Genomic DNA, 17216 nt, shown 5'->3' with positions numbered 1-17216 from the left:
GGTCAGCACTTTTTCTGTGTTTTATCTAAGATGCTGGTCAAGAGAGCACATGACTCCAGGCCTGGACAGGACATCAGTTCATCACAAGGATTAATCCTCAGAACTGCTGTGCTGCATTTATACAGCTGGGTGGACTGGAGCTACTGGGGTAAAGTACTTCTCTCAAGTGTCTGGGGACTTGATCCCGTATCATCTCGGTTATGAGTCCAGAGGTTTACTTACTACTCTACATTACCCCCGGTGTGCGCATGGGGGGGATCCCTAAATATTGAATTTTACTCTTTCACATTTTTTCATTAAAGAAAAGCGTGACTGAATTTGATGTGTAAAAGGAATAATACACCTATACTTATAAGATATGAATCTGGTCAGTTCGATGGTAATATAGCTAAATAAAACGACAGATAGGACTTAATCAGACATTATTTAAAAAGAAGTATAATTCTAATAATAGAAATGTTTTCATGGCTGTGTAAAATCAAGTTATAAACATCTTTGCAAATTAGTTCACATCCTTTAAATGAAGAACAGGTACCCAATTCAGATTTTGAGATTTACTACTCCAATGTAAAGCCAATCAAGGTGCCCCCTCTTGTGGTCAGGAAAGAATATAGCTTGATTTCTTTCAAGTTTGAACTTTAATAAAAGCCATTGCAGTGATGAAAACTTTATATTAAGACCTATTCAAACAGAAAGATGACTGTCTCTCTCATTATTGTAACATACCACATTAACATTTAAAAAAATCAAGTCAGTTCAACCAGAAGACAACAAATAAAAATCAAAATTTTATCCAGAAGTTTATAAACATTCTTAGTTTCTAGCAGAACAGGCTGAACAGGAATGGAGGTATATTTATTAGTGAGAAACAAATCAACAAAGAAAAACAGGCAAAAAAAACACATTTGCAATCTGTAAAATCTCTTACAAAAAACACAGCTGTTGACCCAGGATTTTAAGTTCACATGATAAGAAACAAGTAAAGAAAGTGGAAAGGATAGCTAGAGAGAGTGACAGAGAGTGAGAAGGAGAACCAGAAGGAGGGAGACAGAGGTAGAGAAGGAAAGCCAGCAGGAGAGAGGCAGTGTGAGAGTGAGACAGAAATATGGATAGACAGAGACAGTGTGAGAGAGAGAGACAGTGCAAGGACAGATAGAGAGAGAGAGGGACAGTGTGAGAGAGAGAGACAGTGCAAGGACAGATAGAGAGAGAGAGGGACAGTGTGAGAGAGACAGAGGAAGAGAAAAGAGCCAGCAAGAGAGAGGCAGTGTGAGAGAGACAGAGGGAAAGCGACAGATGGATAGAGAGAGACAGTGTGAGAGAGAGAGACAGTGTGAGAGAGAGAAAAGAGCCAGTAGGAGAGAGATAGCCAGAGAGACAGAGGAAGTGCCACAGTACTATAACAAGTGCCCAGTGAAGGGCGCTGGATCTCCAATACACTCTTTCAGATAGCACTTTTTCTTGCACTGATCCCATGTGACTTAACACAACTCCAGGCTTCCTACATGTGGCCTGGCTTACAGATAATCAATTCAATTACTGCTGGTGAGTCCCACATCCCATTAAAGGCAAATTAGGGGCTAAGAACCTCTAAAGAAGCCAGCTTCTGCTGCTCTCATCTCAGTTGGTTATGGCTCCAAGTGTATGTGCATTACAACTGATTCCATTCATGTATAGAAATCGGTTTGAAAATATACAATACATGAGCAAAGCACAGGCCTTTGTCTGCATCCCCTCAAAAGCATATTTGCACATTAGGGGCCCTGTGCTCCCTAAGAGTGGGGGGTGGCAATTCGGAGAGGAATCCTAAAAGCATCTGAAGTAAAATATTGACTTTTTAACAGACTTTAAAGAATCAGAAAATGGAAAAACTCAAACAATAAAACCAAAATAAGCTCTGGTGCTTTTACCCAAACATTAATATTAATATTTCAGCAGCAGTCTGCTTGGCTGGAGAAGGGTGCACCATCCCTCCACAGCCAGGGATGAGAAATGGTATTACCCTTGGCTGACAATGAGACATCAAACATCAAATTCACTGCACTGGGGCCCTGGGTTCAATTCCCAGTTTCAATTCAATTGAATTCAATTCCTCTGCTGGACTGGTGTCCCGTCCAGGGTGTAAACTGCCTTGCACCTATTGCTCGTCAGGATGCGCTCTGGCTCCCCCGCAGGATAAAGATGGGTTGATGCATTGTGCATGAATCCTTTGCAAATCAACAAAATAGGCAACTTTACCAGGGGTGAATACTTTTGCAAAGCACTGTGAAAATATAAGCACTGTAAAAAAATATATACAAGCACTGTAAAAATATACAAGCATTTCATTGCACTTGTGCATATGCCAAATAAACTGAGTTAATTTACCCCCCCCCCCACACACACAACATATGAATACAACTGAAAACAATTACTCTGTAGCACAAAACTGATCTTTAGTGCTGTCAGTGAGACCACCCCATGCTGCACGTCACGACAAGAGCAGCACAGATTACAAGAGGGCCTTTTCTTTACTAACTCTGTCACAGTGCTAAAGCAGAGAAATCAATCAAGGCTGAAAAGAGCCAACAACAACATCCAGATGATGGAGTGGAGCCCAAGCCATGCTAAAATACATTTTAATACAGAGCACATGGATGTGCTTGCTTGGGAAAAAGACAAGCAACTGCAGAGGTTTAGGTAATTTATCTAGATCCATATAAGACAGTTATCTCCCAGCGAGAGGACTATGCATTGAATCACAATAGTTCTGGAAAGGCAGTTTGCTGGGACACACAATAAATGCTGTATTCATGGTGGCAACAAACACTCTCAGTCATCAAGTCAGAGGTTGGTTGCATCCTTCCCTCATGCTGGAATATTATAACCCTGCTTATTTACTCTGGTGGGGATAAACCAATCTGCTTTTGCATTTCTCTGGTTCCAGTAAAGCTGCAATGCTTATGAGGTGGTGTTACATATGCACTGCTCGGGATAAAAAAGGTCAGGTCAACCTAGTATTTTATTTTGGTAGTTTGTCTATGTATGCTGTAAGTCATAAATTCCTAGATTTGGGCAATGTAACTGATTTGTGACATTTGTGACTAATGTAACCTGATTTTGAATGTGAAAAAACTAGAACAAAATGGTGTTTGATCCCAAAGCTATCGGTGACCATTCATATGTAGTGATTCTGAAGAAACTTATTAATCTGAGTAATTTATATAAGTATTTAGAAATATACATAGACTGCAACCTGAGCTGGACAATTCAGATTGAGAGTGTTTGCTCCACAGTTCAGCATTTTGTATTTTTTACAAATATTAAGGGTGTTTGGAGTTAGACAGGAAATAGTAATCCTATTTCACCATGCTGTAATTGAGAGCATTATTAAATATGGTATAATAGTGCGGTTTGGTAATTTATCTGTTCAATTAAGATAAAAAATCACCCATTTTGTCAAAAAAGCAATGAAGGTTATGGGAGTGAAGCAGCATTCCTCCTTACTATGTATGTGTAATATGTCACATGATGTACAGTAATGTTTTGCGATATATTCAGAAGTACAGAAGCAATGTGTGTCCATAAATATATCCCCAAGGGGACAATAAAGTTGATCTTATCTAAAAATAGATATTGACATATATGGACTATTCTACTATATGGGATTATATGGCCCCATTGTTTTTCTGTATTCTTAACTAACTGCATTTATCCTGCATACATATCCTGTATATCCTATATTATATGCAAATGTTTTGAATAAAATATAATGCTGAGGTTTTGAAAGCATTTTCTCTTTAAAATGTCATTTAGGTGCAAAAAACAATGTCAGATCTACAGTGAAAGATTCATTTGAATGTGATATTGCTTTGCAAATTGTACCTAGTTTAAAATAGTTAAAATCGTTGAATAAATAGTTTATAAGTTAGTTACCTTCTACATTGATGCATTGGAGAAGCAAAAGACTAAGCCAGTGCTCTGACAGCAAACGATACCATGTTTAAAACTTTTTTTAGCACATAGACTAAATACTTACATCAACATATACAGCGAGGTTAATGAAGATAAATATTTTCAGTCCAGAACAGAACACAGTGAGATTTGACACAGGTGTATAAAATCATAAGGAGTCAGCACATGAAACTAGTTCACATTCAGCCAAGCAAGGACACAACTGGAAATCAAAAGGACATTCATTTAAGAAGGGAAGAGGAAACACATGAAGGAGTTTGGCCTCGTAGTCAGGTGGCTGAGACCCAATATCTGGCTTATTAGTACAGGCAAATTAAATTGTAGATTAACTTGACTACTAAACTACTAAACAAGCAAGATGGGTTGAACAGTATCTTCTTATTTGCAACCTTTCATCTGGGTTCACATGTACATACTTGTAGCTCACATCCTAAATGTATTAGTCTATTGCTTCACAAGAAACTATTACATCATAAGGTCTCTAGGCAAGGATTTTAGTCTAAAAGACAGGACCTAAAATTAGCACTGCTATGTGAGTGAATAATGATACCTCTAAATCAGTGGTTCTCAAACTTTTTGGACCAAGTACCACCTACAAGTCATCATCGCATAGGAACCCCAGAAATTCTCAATGACCAACATGAGCGCGTGTGCACACACACTCACACATACATATAATAAATATTATAATAATAAACTTTGTTTGATATAAAAAAATGTGGCTTCTCAAAGTGTTTTACAGAAAAAAAAACAACAACAAATAAAAATAAAAAAGCACCATTTCAGTGAGAGGGGTGAGCCTGTTTAGTCGAGCAAAGCAGATATGAATTAAATTTTCGAGCCTTGATACAATTCACAACAGTCTAACAGATTTTAAATCGTCAGGCATTTTCTTGACGGCAAAGGTCTCGCGGTGGATGTTGCAATGCGTCCATTAATTTCTGGAGCAACCTCTCTAATTCGTTCAACTACACCGCTGTGTCGGCTTGTCATCGCTCTAGCATCGTCTGTACAAACTCCGACACATTTTATCCAGTCGATGCCATTCTCTTCGATAAATTCATTCAGAAGCTGAAATACGTGCTCTCCTGTAGTTCCTGTGGGTAGCGGCTTACAGAACAGAAAGTCCTCACGGGACGTACCCTCAAACTCGTATCTAACGTAAACGAGCAAATTGGCCAAATCGACTACAGACTCATCTAATTGCAGTGAAAAACATCCGCTCATCTTAATGCGCTCTGTCAGCGTACTTTTGATATAATCCTTCATTTCAATAATTCTATGAATGACTGTGTCTTTCAGGGGGGGTAGCAGGTCGAGCTGTTCAGCAGCCTTTTCTCCACACATAATAGTGTGGGGCTTACCTGCTTTAGCAATCCGCAAGCTTGCATTTTTCCACGTTTCCGTTTTTATTTCAGTGTTTATTTTAAGTTTTTATTTCATGCGCATGGGAGAGAAACACAGAGACGCTCGGTGTATTTTTCTCAAATTAACTTAGAACAGTTCTTAAATATTTTTCTGTTATTTTTCACGCTTTCCTGTGCTCACAAGATTACCAGCGTTCATAGCACGCATTTCTATGCATTCTTGTGTTTACAACGTTGGCATTTTTCCAAAATCACACACATTCTCCTACCTCCCTATTTGCTGGAGATACAGTAGCTTTTTTTAAATACAATTGGTCACTTGCTTCCGTAGCACGCATTCCTATAGAGTGGTATAGAACTACAGAGTATCTCTTGTGTCCACTGAAGTATTAGCGCGCACTGTATCGTAGTACGTAGGCTGCGTATTTGACACGTATAAAAATACAAAATATGATTCCATATTATCCCGATTTTTCAGCGCACACAACACAGTTCCAGGGTCATTTGGCGTACCACCTGGCGGCACGCCGCGTACCACTGCAGGTACGCGTACCACAGTTTGAGAACCACTGCTCTAAATCATACAGGCCTACAATAGCTGCCTACTGTACCTGAATGAAACTGAATGTGAAACCAAGGTTGTCTCCTGTCTTGGGCAGATGTACTTATAAGAACGATAATATCAATTGACTTAAAATCAACAACAGCCTGCAAAATGTCAACATGCTTCACTTAGTTCTACATCTGTGACTCAACTTGATTGAAACTCTTATCAGCTAACAGTCAGTAACAATCTTTTTTTCAGTACTTTGCTCCAAGTGACTTGCAAGGCATAGTAAACACTCACCTTTGCACGGCTTGATGGCAATGTCATTGAAGTGATCCCTCCAAGATACAGGTATGCAAAACAATGATAACAGCACAAAAAGCACTTGAGAGAGGATCAACCTGTATAACTACATAAAAAATGCTGAAAAGTCCTAGCCAAAGCTTTTAACTTCTTGGTTATGCATTTAAGCATTTCAGATTTAAGTGTGACCCAGTAGGTATTTAAAAGGATATGCACTGTAGAAACACGTTCTAATGCATTTCAAGATTGCAATTTTATGCATTTTCTATTAAGAGTTTAGAAAAACTAAAAGTAAGATGTTTTGATCTGCTAAATGCCAGTCAACACTATGATCATATGAGAAGTTCTCCTCTGCAGGCCAACGTGGTCACAGCAAAAAACCTCTGCCTGCTGAGAGGGAGAGGACTGCAAGGAGTTAACGGGAGAGCAGCTTCAGGAGACCTAAAAATGTAAATGCTAAGATGCAAAAGACCTTCAGTCGGGCTTTCGTGGAACAAGCTAGTCAAAATGCAAATAATCCTGAGAGGCCTGCTCCTGTCAGATGCAGGTGACAGTGGACGAGCTGAAGAGAGAGAAAAGTTGTGGGTTCCTGACAAAAACAAAAGCCCAGTTACCAGCATTAGGACCTGGAACTCCAGTATTGCATCCTCCACCTGCACCAAATGTATTGAAGCATCCCTCTGTTGATATAAAAAAGCAACTGCATAAGGTTTGTGCGTTGCCGCCTTATTAAACAGAAGAGAAAAAAAAGACACTCCACGTACACTCTAAATAGAGGGAATATACTGTGTTTTAAGTATTTCTTTCTAGTATGTAAATATTGGCATGTGCATATCAGTGCAGCTACAGTATATAACAAAGAATACACAACCAAAAATATGTGATTCCTAAGGATTCCTAAGGACATTGTCATACACTGTAATGGTTAAAAAAGCCCAATTTCCTGTAATGTAGAACATATATGAAAAGAACGAGAGGGCATGTTTGTTTGTTTTTTTAAATTAAGCCTGAAGTACTTGACTGATGACACAAACTCTGTTTGGTTTAGAAGCTGCCAGAGGACTAAAGTTGTTTCCCCCGGCCCTCTCCTTAAGTTATAGTACAAAGAAAAAAGACAGCACTTTTCTATAAGCATTTCGTTTTAAACATATACTATCAACAGAACACAGACAATTTGAGGTTACTCCTAGCCAGCACCCATAATTAGTTCATTTTGTGAAACTGTCAAATGACAAATTGAAACATGCAATTCCTTCTCATTTTGGTTAAGTACAGTGTGTCAGCCTTTGGGAGTTTGTATGTTCCCCCACTTTTTGCACGGGTTGCCTCCCACAATTCAAAGACACACTGGTAGGTTAATTGCCTTCTGGGGAAACTGGTCCTGGTGCGAGTGTGTTTGTGTCTGTGTGTGCACTGTGATAGACTACTGTCCCATCCAGGATGTATCCCGCCTTGAGTCTGTTGCTTGCCGGGATAGGCTCCAGTTTCCAAACAGACCTTACAGCAGAGTGAAGTTCTGTCTGATGACCCCAAATGCCTAAATATTAGGGCCTACATAAATGCAATTTCCATTCTCTTTTTTGGTCAACCCTATTATTTCTTTGGAAGGCTAGGCTTTTTTCCTAAGTATCAACACGGCAAGAAATTGAGTGCTCATGGCATGACAACTCCTGAACACTGTAATTCTGTTCTTTCTCTGGAAAAGGTTTAAAGAAGGAAAGGCTTGGCCTCACACCTATACAGAAATGGTGGTTTTACAGTACTTCTGGAACAAGAGTGATTGAATTAATTTACATCCCGTTTTGTAAACAATGAGTCAGGAATCTGAGAATCAGGTACGCACAACTCTACCACATACTGTGTTAAGATAAACCCCAAATTAATGAGTAATGGATTTGAAAACATACAGATCCCGAACAATGAGCAAAGGTGCTGACAAATGACGCAGTTACACTTGGACTAAGTTCAGGCACTTGACTTAGAAGTGGGAGGCAATTATCAATTGAGGAAGGTAATAGCTGTACTGTACCATATTATTCAATATTACAAGTTTGTGCCTGAATTATTAAATGTAACTGTAGGTCTTCTGGCAAAAAAGCAAATAGATTAGAAACAGCCAGTCAGAATTAATACAGTACTGTATATGGTCTTCTTAACTTCTTAAATTTCAGTTAAACTCCTTACACAATTACAAGAAGACAGCATCCTTAGTGCTGTTATTTACACTTTGACAAGTTCATTAAAGTGATTTTTCTAGATTGCAATTTTTATTTCAAAAATCAAAGTCAAAACGGATAAACACTACATGTAAGCTTCTATTTTGTACATTATATTTCAGATGCAGCAGTTACTAACTATACTGAATGGGTTTAAGCAACATGATAATTTGAAGATAATTTGAAATTAATTCAGAGTGAACAGAACCAGACTGCAGTTACTGTACGGCGCAATAGAGTTGAACATGCAGCTTTCAGAATCCACCTCAGGGAATAAGATGCATCTTTGACCACGCCAGCAGGGCCAGTTGACATATAAACCACACGAAGCTTCATCCACAATACGTTCCTCAAGTTCAGAAATCCATTCTTACCTCAGTGACAAAGGAGGAAGAAATCGCCCAGACTCAATGGGAAACCACCCAGTGACAATTCCTTGTCTCATAGTTTCCGTGAGATATACAGTATGAACACTGTTAAGATGGACTGCACTGAGCTGCAAAGAAAACGCTGTAGAGCGCCCTATTAAACAAAATCTATTTTTGGCATAGCAGAATCCTGACACTGTCAGAGAGAGCAGCCAACCTTGTGACTCCTGGCACTGCACTGTACAGCTCTGGAACTGGGAGACCTGCTGCACTGGAAGGTCATTCAACCCCAGCTCTGTGGCAACATGGACTAAAGAAACCTGCTCCGACGTTGGACCATAGACTGAAACCTGGCATTTTCTACTTCCCCACCCCAGGAATTTGGTCACTGCAGCCCAACAAAACCTAATAAGAGAGATATGAATTCAGAGTTACAAGCTAATCTAAATATAAGATGTTCTCTATGGAGCAGCACAGTGGCACAGTGGTATGCAATTGCTACCTCACAACAATGGGGTCCTGAGTTTAATTCTGGACCTGGGGCTTTTGTTGTGCGCAAATAATGAAAAAAAGAAAATAAACTTATGATGTCATATTTCTGTTTTTAAAACTCACCTCTCAAGCACTTATGTTGGTGGATCAGCTTATTGAAAATAGCATAGAAGCATATAATTGGCGTTCTTCCAAATAAAATCCTACAGGATGCTTTGAGCACATGCTCAATAGAGGCAAATAATGTAAAAGTTATTATTTGCACTGATATTTAAGCTGGGGAGGCACTGTGGTGCAGTGGTTAGCATTGCTGACTCACTGCACTAGGTCCCTGATTTCAATTCCAGACTTGGGAAGCTATCTGTGTGGAGTTTGTATGTTCTCCCCGGGTTTGTGTGGGTTTCCTCCAGGTGCTGCACTTTCCTCGCACAGTCTGAAAACATACTGGTAGGCTAACTGACTTCTGGGAAAATTGGCCCTGGTTTGAGTGTGTGCATCTTGGGATGGACGGGCATCCTATCCAGGGTGCACCCCGCCTTGCACCCATTGCATGCCAGGACAGGTTGGCACGTAACCCCTGAAATGGAAGAAGAAGGTGGAAAACGGATGCATGGTCCCTCTCAACATATTTCACACTATTTTGTCAAGGTAAACAACTGGGTAATCATTTCATTTTCAAATATTGCGTAATTGCCATTTTTAGTAGACACCATAACCTAGAATGATGTTTCCCGTACTGTAAGTGATACAGAAAAGGTGGAATGGGAACTGTTGACTTTTCCCACATTATACACTCATGGTAAAAATATGAATAACCATTTACCACAGGTCCTACACAGTACACCAGTTCAAGCAAGCATCAGCTTTATTTTGTTTCTGGTGCACTACTACAAATTGGTTTAAGTGGTGGTGTGAAAACTGAGTTTACAACAGAAAAGAAGGACAAAACCCCCGTATGCTTCTAATAATGAATTAAAACAGTGAAAAGTGGAACCCAGTTGTCAGAGACAAATATGTTACTGTCTCTAAATGATTCCTTGTTTTGATGTCACTGTCATATGACACTCTTCTCCACTTGATTCAGTATCATCTACTGAAATGCTGATTGTCACTGTGAAGACACTGATGAGGATTAATGATAAAAGGGTCACATCAGTGCTTCTAATACACCAGGATTAACGACAAAACAGGTGGCCTTAAAGAGCGCTGGATCTCTTCAAAACAACGTCTCCTCTTTAGAGCTCTTCCAGTCTGCGATCTTACCTTGTATCAGTTGCAGATTTGTTTGCAAACGCTTTACAAATTTAATTTAAAAAAATGCATGCCTGCTGCACAAAAAATTAATATGTGGGGAACCAAATTGAGAATGCTAGTATCACAGATTTCCAGACTTTTGTGTAAAGATGGTATGTCCTGCAATCTAAATAGGATTCCTGTCTTACCCTTGTTTTAAAATAAAATGTTATTTTCATTATATTTCATTGGGCAATATGTGCACAGTATATGTGAAACAGCACTATACAGGAAACGAGTGATATATTGTATTCAATATATAATATGTATAGCAACACCTAACGTGTTGATAATTGTTGGTAATATATATTATCTAATGGGTGTTAACTTACCAATTGTACAGTGAGTAAGTCCCTGGCTAATTTAAGTAAGGAGGAGCAGTGATTAGAGACTGAGCGGCTGAGCGAGCACTGTCTTAGCCAATCCAGCCTAATGCAAAATTTAGTCACATTAAACTTGTGCCTTTATCCGCCTTGGCTTGCAGCACTGCACGTGTCAGAAAACATTTCCATTCCCGACAGCGCTGGAAGGCAGCCACTGAGACAAATGGTTAACAGTTCTCCTTGATTGTCCTAAATGAGCATAACCGCAGCAACAAACAAACAATCTAGATGGGCTACTTGGCCTGCTCTCCTCTGAAACCTTGCTCATATTCTTACAAAGGCAAGCAAGCAAGACCTAATACTAAGGGCACGTGGTGTTATGAAGCGATTATGGCACAGGATAGTCCCTGGCATCGTGTGACCTCCTCTTATCAGTTTTACTTCAGGTCGATGAGCTGTGAAGTGCTGTGAAGTGGTGTAAACTGCTCTTTGTGCTTGTGTTTGTCAAAGACGTGATGTCAGTGCTTGGTACAGGTCTTCCCTTATAAGCCATGCTGTGATATACTTACTTTATGGCACAAGTGGGCAAAGATCCAAAGGCCTATAAACATTTCTTCCACACACCACACAGGACTATTCCCCAGAGACAGGCTGTTGCTAACGTAAGCATATTCAGTTATAACACTTGCTCACACCCCACTCATTTCAATAGGGTGTACCCCATTAGACTCAATCTATAAGGCCCTGTGTATTGGTTCAAGGGAACCCTGACAGAAAATCTGTGAATCAGATGATCATATCTATCTTTTGCCAAAAGACATCCTTCCCTTGGCTTTCTGACAATAAAGGAAACCAGAGCTTCAAACTTCTGACTGCAAACAAGCCTATCTCATCACAGGGATATTAAGCCTAGTTGTCCCACAATGAGGGACTTAATGGAGCATGCAGTGCTAAAACACTCTTCTCCCTAACATCTCATTCAGAGTTCAGTGAACTGTTATGGAAAAATGAATACTGTTGTCTCTTAACTGTGGTTCTGGAAATGTTAACAAAGTAAACACTAACTTTTCTAATTCAGATTTTTTCAGTGGCAGTAGATTTTACTTGTCCTACCCGGAAAACATGGTTAAAGTTTTAAATACTAAGGCAGTACAGTGGTTAGAACTTCACATTGAATAATCAGTTCACGTACTGCTACAATGCAGTGTAAGCCTGCAAATCAAGGACTCATACTGTGTGACTGTAGTTTGGCAAATGAAGAACTGGGCAAAATGCCCAACTGCACTTAATCCACACCTTAAATCCTTAAATCCCAAAGGCCTTTAAACAAAGAGTGATATTAAACATAATAGTTCCCACTCTTGCTGTGCATTTCCAGCTTTTTAATAATTTCATAAAACTAAGTCAGACATTTGTTTACCATGCAAGATAAGTGGGGATATTTAAATAGCCAAACACCAGGGGGCTCAGCAAACCGAAAAAAATGTTCTTGAGAAATTCACAACTCCAACTAGTAAAAGTCTCAATAAAAAAACTTAATCATGTTCTTAATAATCCAGCTTTTCTGCAAGGTTCTCAGGAGAATCCCAATAACAATATTAAACTCAATAAACTCAGATGAAAAAGAAACTAAACTAGATTCAACAATTATTTTTTAAAAATGTGGAAACGCAGCTGACAGATCTGCAAGGTTAGCAAGCCAGCAGTAGAGTTTTTTTTAGTCAGATATAAACCACAAAGTATTAATAACACAAATGTACTGTGTGGGGTGTGGTGGTGCTAAAGTGAAGAGTGAGATGGGTATAAAGAGAAGTTTATGGATGTGACAGATTACATGCTTTATCACTGGTTAAACACTGTTTTCCATCCTCTCCTCATAGTGTCACCACAAACACTATCAGGGCCAGAACAGGGAACAGACATACAGACAGGGGGTAGCCCCCTGTTTTAGACAGCTGAGAAAGCACATGTCTTAATGTTCCTCACCAATGCCGGGCCACAGAAAGCACTGGTGGTGCTCTACCACTTCCTGGTATTTTTGTGGGCAGACGATGTGAAGGCAGTGAGTTTTTGTGTGAAACTCCTAGCCTGCGATGTAATCAGATTGACCCTTTCACATTGGGGTCAACACATCCATCTGGTATTTATAAGGCAAACTAGGGCTTAGGGTTTACAGTGATAAATTTGTGCTGGGTCCCCAAATTCTCACAAAATGAAACAGCTCACTAAGCGGATCTGTAGTCCACACAGAAAGATGACGGGGACAAAATGATTTAATTTCAGCTGGTTGGGCATGGGCACAATTACTGGCCAGACTGAATAAAAAGGTAAGCCAAAAACCAGGCCCCAGCTCTCCCAATATCAATGGAAACACATGAAGGTTATGTTTCTGTGAATATGGAGTCTACCCTTCTTGGCTTCTTGGCATTTATCTGCAATGCCATACAGTTTATATCAGTATAGCGCATTCTCCTCAAGACATCTCATGCACTCTTTTGCATACATAAATAACTGTGAATTTAAAACTATGAATAACAAACATGAATGCTAAAAAAAATCAACAAAACTGCAAAAAAACAAAATGTCAAATATTTTAATTTCTTGCATGTATCTGGGAACTAGAAATATCATATATACAGTATATATACTGGATGCTATTAGAAAAGAATACTTTTTTACAAAGGAATAAAGACATGTAATTAACATTTTATTTTATTTAGTGATTAAAAAAGCTGCAAGCACTGAGACTAAATTTTGTGTATAGTGCAGATGTTCATTCCCAAGTAATAATACAGCAAAAATATTTTAATTAAAGCTTGGTACATGTTTTTGTCCTATGTGAGCATACTATACAATAGAGCCAGTAAGCACTTAAACAACAAGTTTAAATGTTGTGTTGCACAACATACTGTATGAACTAGTCAGAGACACAGATTACTGACTAGACTGAGCACAACACTCAGAATGGGATACGAGTAGTTCCAGGACTGTTACTTACAATATGAGCTGTGCAACACGATAACTTCTCAGGATGTTTGACAGAAATCTGAAAGGACACCACAGAGCAAAAAAGATGTGTACTTTAGTTACATCAGCAGTTTTGTCTTGGAGAAGTAAAATTTCCAAGAACTAGCTAGAGGTTGTGCGGTGTTGACTTTTCACTCACAAGTGCCCGGCACTCTGGTAGTCTGGTATAACGAGAATGATGGTCTCAGTCCTGTACCACACACTTTAAAAGTCACACAGCAAGGCACATCAACTTTCTGCCCTTTCCCACTTATTAAGAATACTTTTTACCAGGATCCTTCAAGCTACTTTAAAGATGTGTACAAGCAATTTCATGGATCTTTTCAAATTTTCATGTTTCATTGCACTTCACAGAATTGCATTAGTCATAGCATGACGCTGCTGCTGTCTTTATGTGGTTCACTCAGTGTGGAAGGCATAGGACAGTAATAAGCTAATAATGCTTAGATATTAATAACTCCAACTTAACATTTCCAGTTGTCTGCAGGCCAAATGAGACCAATACAGTACAAAGACATTAAACACCTTCCAGCCCCTGGTACCATCCAGTGCCGATGCCAGCTATTGTTTCTAAAGGACAGGTTGTTTCTGTGCCAACAGAGGCTCATTGTTCACCAAGTGGCCCAGTGCAGTGCTCAAGAGACTGTTTACCACTCTAACTTCTGGGGCACTGTGGGAGCAGGCCTGGCCTTGACACGGCATCAGGAGATCTGCCCATAGTTTAACTAAAAGATGGCTGGCCTGACAAAAAGAGCACAGCCTTTGTGTTCATAAAGTTAAAGGCATGGGTTGGATCTTTTATATCTGACTCTCCTTTCAGTATCCCCAAAAGAAAATTAGTAACACAAACAAAAAGCATTCATTCATCAAAAGTCATTCATTCTGAGTGCTGATTCTGATTCAATCGCAGCTATAAACTGTAAACAAACATGTTTGGGCATGAGCCTGGCTATTTTATGTCAGTCATGTATTTGCCTAGAACATTTACAATTAAGTTAATCCATGAGAATTACAAATCAATTTCCGCACTCTATATTCTGCAATTACTATATTTGTCACTACAGACATGAACACATTAAAGATATACTGTAGGCATTTATGATACCAGACATAGGCTAACTATTTTATAGTGTATTTTCTGTTTGTAAAATTCCAATAAAGTAATTACTATAGCTTGGGCAAGCAGACGTGCTTTGCATACTGTACTTTGAGTTTATGCAACTTGTATATGAAGATGAGTTAGAACTCTATCTATAGTCTTTAATTATCACTTGCTTAATCAGGCTTACTGCAAAATGCCCATAATTTTCCAAAACATAAAACTTTATAATACGGAAAAATTATAACTTTCATCATTACAAAATTAAATCTTATATTTTTATAATGTAAATAAGCCCAGATATGTGTACTGTATGACAAGTCATCTCTGTACTGAGGGCTTTAGTGACCTACTTTAAGATGTCACCACATGTAAATCATTAGGCTCCATGAGAAGCAAAATAATATAGAACATGGTTTATATAACAGTGATTCTGAATCATTTATTGCGATAGAAATGATGCTGGGATAAGATAAATAAAAAATGTAAAATACTAAGCAAATGTTCGGTAACAGTGGTAAATGTTTGGTAACACTAAAGAAGTCAGAAGTGAGAAGGAAAGTAATGTCTCTTCTAACTTTTCCAAATGGAGACATTTTAAACTGATTATTTTAATGCAATAAATTCATTAGGCAGCAGCTCTTGCCACACGTTTAAATTCAATGAAATCTGGTTTTCTATACACAAATAGAAAAGAAGCCACAAAGCAAGTTCTTGCACAAGAATTATACAGGGGAAACAATGCTCTTTTGTAAACCGGGTGAACAATGATTAATTCTTACTGTTGGTTTAATGATAAGAGCGACAAGTTCAAACTGAGTGACACGGTAGAGGTTTGAGTAAAAACGTGAACTCTTAGGCTTAAAAAGGCACCATCATTCGGATGAAACATGAAACTGAGGTCCTGATATTCCAAGGTCATTAAAAATCTCAGGATGTATCTCGAAAAGAGGCATCATTCATGTCTTTGACCAGGTTGTTTTATAAAAATGGCATTTTTTACATGCCTAAGGGTTGTGGATGTATGGAACAAGCCATCCAGCAGATACCCTGGCTTCTATAAAACAACAACTGGCCGAGCTCCTCAAACTCAAACTCAAACACCTCCTACTGTTTGCAGACATACATAGGACTAGGTGAGGGAAATGAGCCTTGAATTTTGAAACTTGACAAAATCTTCAGGTTTATCTAGGTTTGAAAACTTACAAACCCAAACAAACTGGGTAGGTTAAATAGCCTCTTTCTCTTTGCATACATTCTGAGGTGGTCTTTTAGAATTATATTGAATTTAGTGAGACAACAAAAGCACAAGCTGTGCCTGCACACAGAAGACTAACATATCAGGCATCACAGCACTGGCAGCAGTACAACAGCTCAGATGTTAAGTCTCGGTCAAGTTTAATTTCCTGCCAGCGTATGCAGAAAATCCTGGGGGCCGTGACATAAACTAACAAGCAGGGCGGCTGCTCAGTAGGAGGAAAAGATGAGTGCAGGAGCCAAAGGCACTGCACTCAGCTGGCTGTGTAGAATGTGCTCAGGAGCCAGCCACTCAAACGCCTTGCAGGACAGAAAGGGACAGAAAAAGAGAACATGGCCTAAAACTGCAGAACCATTAGGCAGGGAAAGAATTCAATACGTAAATTCAAGGAAACCAACATGAAAAAAGAAAACATTAAGGCTACAGTGTTTTCCTTAATCTCCTTAAAAGTCTACTTTTAGTCAAGCTCCACTGTGGCTATGCTGCCAGTGGAAAGCCTGTGTGTTTGTAGCGCTAGAGAGGGTGTGACTGATGCTGGGTGAGGCTCTTTCGGCACAGCTGTAATCCCACAGGACAGGTTCTGCAGGTACAAGGGAGTCTGTGTCAGGGGGAAACAGTGTACCCCACCCTTATTAGAATAAAAACTAGTTATATTTTATATTGTTCTGAGATCCTTTTGTACTCCAGATTTAAACACACTATTATTTTCATTTCATTGTCCTCAGTGTTTTCAACATTCTGCTGAACTCCTCTATATCAGTGTTATTTACAGCCGCCCAACTCTATGCCTTGAGTATCCAACATACATTTTCAGCCTGCTTTTGACCCCTAAAGAAGAAGGCTCCTGTCCTTAGATAATCTGAGCGTACTGGCCTTTCTCTCATCTCCTTCACAGAACGCAGAAGCAATTCTGAGGAGACTAGGGATTACCCACACATTCCCAGCATCTGAGCAGGTCACCCTGGGAGA

The 17216-nt window shown here is 39.2% G+C and overlaps 1 protein-coding gene and 1 long non-coding RNA gene across 5 annotated transcripts in view; both read right to left on the bottom strand.

Moving 5' to 3' along the window:
- tmcc1a (transmembrane and coiled-coil domain family 1a) overlaps positions 1-17216 on the bottom strand; it is a 102940-nt gene that overhangs the window by 65796 nt on the left and 19928 nt on the right. The gene's annotated exons all lie outside the window — the stretch shown is intronic.
- Positions 668-8883, bottom strand: LOC148835283 (uncharacterized). Its single transcript, XR_016091067.1, has 3 exons — positions 8762-8883; positions 6169-6851; positions 668-2207 (listed from the first exon to the last, which is right to left on the bottom strand). It is a non-coding gene; the product is annotated as an uncharacterized LOC148835283 (long non-coding RNA).

This window comes from Atractosteus spatula, chromosome 5 (assembly GCF_055471065.1).
Source record: "Atractosteus spatula isolate fAtrSpa1 chromosome 5, fAtrSpa1.hap1, whole genome shotgun sequence".
NCBI lineage: Eukaryota > Metazoa > Chordata > Actinopteri > Semionotiformes > Lepisosteidae > Atractosteus > Atractosteus spatula.
This window is presented reverse-complemented; position numbering and strand designations above follow the sequence as displayed.